Below are 4,988 nucleotides of genomic sequence, written 5' to 3'. Positions count from 1 at the left end.
AAAACTTGGAAATAAAAAAAATCGATAAGTAACGCGATCTCCTATCTTATCGACACTAATCGAGTTCGCCAGCGGCTTTAGCATCCCCTTAACAGACGTTTCGTGGCCAATAATAGACGGTTCACGGAACCTCGTTGGTTTATATAATTGTATATAAATGTATAATAAAATAAAAAGGTTTATATAATTGTTCGTGTTATTATTATTATTATTATTATTATTATTATTATATATACCATCCATCCTCTATGAATCCTCTACCATATTATTGATCCCAATAACGTCTATTAATCGTCCATCAATGCTCCGCGAACCGTCCGTGAACGATCCACGAAACGTCTTTTAAGTATCCAACGAGATTCCGCGAACCGTCTATTATTGGCCACGAAACGTCTGTTAATTATAATTATAATTAAACTGTATAATGTGTGGTAATGTTTAAATGCACTTTCAAATTTACCTGATAAATTTTAATTAAAAATGAAACTTTAATATTAAACTAATAAGAATACTCTTAAAGTCGCCAGTAGTAATTAATAAATTAATAACATCGGTGATTTTTGTCGACCGTGTCTGGCAATTAAAATTCTTATTGCGAAAAATATTACCCCAGCCAGGATTCGAACCTGGGATCTCCCTACAATCCGTGACGGGCGTCTTAGCCAGCTCGACCACCAGGGCTGTGATAATACTATTCGCAATAACGTGTATATAACTTTAAGATGTTGTTTACGCGTCTATTTCGATTTTTCAGAAACTGTGCGTCGATACGGATTGTCGACCGCACAATAACCTGTCGATACGCGATTTTTTTAATTTCCCTTTCCCTTCCCTCCCCCTGATCCCATTCCCCCTAACCCAGTGAGAAATGATTCGTCGATCGACGTCGAAATGATGTCGAATCGACGTCAATTCGACGGCGTCGATGTCGATTCGACGTCGATCGACGAATCATTTCTCACTGGGAACGGAAGACGCACAGTTTCTGAAAAGTCGAAATAGACGCGTAAACAACATCTTAAAGTTATATACACGTTATTGCGAATAGTATTATCACAGCCCCGGTGGTCGAGCTGGCTAAGACGCCCGTCACGGATTGTAGGGAGGTCCCAGGTTCGAATCCTGGCTGGGGTAATATTTTTCGCAATAAGAATTTTAATTGCCAGACACGGTCGACAAAAATCACCGATTTAATATTAAAATCTATTAGAAGTTCTACATGTGTAAATCTATTATACATCCATAATAGATGTCTAATGAACATCTGTAATGGATTTGTAAAGGACTCTATCATAGAGGTAAGTTGGATATCTAATGGACATCTATTTGACTTCCACCGTGGAAGGAGACACTCCAAGGAACTATGGAGATTTAATGGAGCTCTAATTGACGTCCATCTGGCTTCCACCATGGAGATAGACGTTCCATGGAGCTATGGATGTTTAATAGACAACCACTGGATGCCAATTTCTATGTGGGGTGTCTCTGAACCTAATCCTCGAATCCGGTCACCCTCGAGCTAGCCCGCGAAGAAACCGTTAGGTCGTATTAACTTATATTTATTTCCATAATACTGTACGTTAAATATTGAAAGTTATTTTCCATTGTTTTGAATTGACCTAGAGACCTATTGATTATTCACTATACAGAGTTGCACGTCACTTTTATATTTTATTAGAATAAAAACATTTTTATCTTCTCTACAAAAGTAATGATATCATCAAATGGCGTCAACTCAAATGAATATTTATACAAACTAGAAACTTTATTATTTTTGATATTACAATGTTATATCCAAACAATCGAACATAAAATTTTATCGGAAGAAATAATAATATAACGAGACAAATTTTCAACACTTATTTAATGAAAATATAATGAAACAAATTTAATACAAATAAATAATTTATTAAAAGATGGCCTTTTCTAATTTAATTGTTGGATACATATCGGTCTTGATTCACGACATTATTGTTTATTAAAAAAACTCGGCGCTGCTAAACCAAATGTTAATTGCTCTTTTCCTCCTTCCTTGCAAGTGTTAAACTCTTTCTTTAAAACATATCGGTCTTCACGACATTATAGTTTATTAAAAAATCTTGGCACTGTTAAACCAAATGTTAACTGCGTTTTTCCTCCTTCCTTACAACTGTTAAACTCTCTCTTTCTTTTGTGCATGCGTGGTGTATTTGTCGACATGTCTCAGGATCCGATAGCGAGAGCTATCCGCGCGCCACTCGCCGCCCCCTGCTCCCCGCTCCCTCAGTCACTCATCGATCAATGCGTGACTCCACCTCTCGTTATCGGATCCTAAGACATGTCAACAAATACACCATTTTGCATGTCTACCGTGTCCGGCCTTCCGCTCCTCCTTGCACTTATTCGCTCAGACGTTTTTTTTAATTATACGACAATTATTACGAATTTTGCAAAATATATAACTTTTCTTCTTGCTTTGATCCAATCTACCATAATTTTTGGAATGGTCCTAAACTAATTTAACACCCTGTATAAGCAACATCGTAGTGTATGTAACTTAATAGCAATTCATTTTATTATAAAGTATGTATACATATGTATATGGGATGAATTTAGAATTGAATGTCAACTTAACATAAATTTAAATTCAGCAAAACCGTTTAATTGATAGAGTACAGTGACTCTATACGGGACAGAATCGGTCTAACGTTTCGAAGGTACCATTGATACGTATAAGTATCATAAGTAAAGTAAAGTAAGTTCACAATTAAGGAATATTCTACATTTTCCATATTTTATATTATATATGGTATATACCTATATATATAGACTACTTGTGAAACTACTTGTATTTCTTCTACAATGGGTTTGTTGGAAATATACAATTATTTGAATACAGAATTATCGCGTAAGTAATTCTATCTTTTTAATTTTATGCTAGTATAGCTTATAGTGTAGGATTCTATGAAAAATTGACAAAAATTTCTAAGAAAATAAAGAAATGTCATATTAATGGCAGTTTGATATGTTTATACAATTTTCAAATAAAAATAAAATTTGTATTATAATTCGAATATTTACTAAAAATGTATGTGCGTGCATGCGTGCGTGCGTACCGTTTTTATTAATCTTTTATAATACAAATAAAATTCATAAGGTTTTGACGTGAAATCACGAATACGAGGTAATAAAGGATATAAGAGCCAAGACAGCATTATACTGTCTAGAAGATTTTAATTTTTAAATTTATTGCGAAAAATGTACCAAAGTCAAGGTTTAAACCTGCATCGCCCTCTGATTAGGAGGGCGTTTTACCAATTTGACCACAGAGGCATGTGGTAATTTTTATCGCTATAAACAGTCTAAACTTATTTCACGATAATAACTTTAGACTGTCTATTCAGGTTTAAATGATCTTCCTAAAGTATATTTTCACAATATAATAATTATCATTAAGCTACATTATATAAAAACATTGTATTGGTCTTTATGCTGGTCCTCGCTACATGAAAAATCGACCGACATATAAATTAAGAGCCTTTATATTAATTTATGACTTAATTCAAATTCTCGCAAACTTATATTTTCTAAAAGTTCAGTTTGATATGGATTGTTTTGTCCTTTTTACAATTATATTCACACATTACAGAGTATAAAGTGGGAAGTACGTTTACATTTTGGATTAATATTATTTTACAGAGAAGCAGAAAATGCCTGGTTAAAGAAATGATACTGATATAAGCATTGAATATATGTATTTCAGTTATAACACAAAGAAACAAATTATTAAAAATAAAAGTCTATTTATTCGGATATTGTATGTTAAGTTTCTGAAAGAGATAATTGATTTTACAATTAATCAATAGTTTAATTGTTATATTGTTGGCTATCATTTCGGCTATTATATACCCAAGGAAAAATGAAAAGTTAAGATGACGTCAATTTGATGTCATAGTGACCAAAATATGGCATAAATTTGATCAATATGACATCAAATTAACATCATCTTGACTTTTCATTTTCCTTGGTTACATATTTATATGTATAATACATACAATATTTAACATTTTATCATAACTACTTTGTACGCGCACGCACACACGCACACACACACACGCACACGCGCACGCAAACGTACACGTACACGCACACGCACACGCACACACACACACATTGTTGAAAAAGGAATGTTAATTCTCTCATATTCTCTGAAAAAAAATGTATTAATTTGCGTTTTTTTAATATAATAAATCATTAAAAAACAAATTATGGTATATATGTATACATATACAGGGTGTCAGACTCGTTAGTAGCCAAACTAAAAATTACGGTAGATTAGGTTAAACTGGGAAGAAAAGTTATGTACCGTTGTGCACAATTAGCAATATTTATCGCGTAATTGATAAAAACGTCTGGCTCAATGAGCACACAAGGAGCGGAAGGCCGGACCCGGCAGGCATGCGAAATGGTTTATTTGTTCATATCTTTTTTTTGTAACGCAGGGGAATCTTTTATGGATACCCGGGTCCCGGGGAGGGAATCCTGTTGAGGAGCCTCCCCTGGGGGTGGGACCCGGGTTATGTGGGACTGCCCCTCTATCTAGCGAGGTGCGCGCCAAGATGTAGTTTGGCGCGCTGGCTTACCCACCAAACCCCTGCGGCGGCCTGCGTTGTGCTTTACTTGGGGGGCGGCCGGGAATTGACAGAGTCATTACGTCCGTACCGCCCCCCGCACGAGGGCCCGCCGTTGTTGTTGGCGGGCTTCAGCGCGTCCCCCCTGTTGTTGGTATGGGGGTGGGCCCCACCCCTCATCCCCAAGTGGATGAACGATGGAGGCCCCCTTCTCATGATGGGATGCAAGGGCCGCCCCTGCATCCCAACCTTCCCTGAGGGATGTGACTAGAGGGAGGAGTGTCCCCACACTCCCCCCTCCAACCCACAGAGGTCCCCCCGGTCAGCGGGAGGAAGTAACCCCCACTCCGCCAGCCGGGGGTCCACCACCTCGCCACC

At 36.7% G+C, this 4,988-nt stretch overlaps 1 long non-coding RNA gene across 1 annotated transcript in view; it reads left to right on the top strand.

Moving 5' to 3' along the window:
* The first annotated feature begins 2,575 nt into the window (after window positions 1-2,575).
* The window catches only part of LOC105556016, a 5,917-nt gene continuing 3,504 nt past the window's right edge, over window positions 2,576-4,988 (top strand). Inside the window, exon 1 of the long non-coding RNA XR_001008528.1 lies at window positions 2,576-2,887. This is a non-coding gene — a long non-coding RNA (uncharacterized LOC105556016). The remainder of the gene's footprint in view (window positions 2,888-4,988) is intronic.

The sequence above is a fragment of the Vollenhovia emeryi genome, unplaced genomic scaffold, assembly GCF_000949405.1.
Source record: "Vollenhovia emeryi isolate VEMERY1.0 unplaced genomic scaffold, V.emery_V1.0 DF940434.1, whole genome shotgun sequence".
Taxonomy (NCBI): Eukaryota; Metazoa; Arthropoda; class Insecta; order Hymenoptera; family Formicidae; genus Vollenhovia; species Vollenhovia emeryi.
Note: the sequence above shows the minus strand (reverse complement) of the source record. Positions and strands in the feature narration are given on the sequence as shown.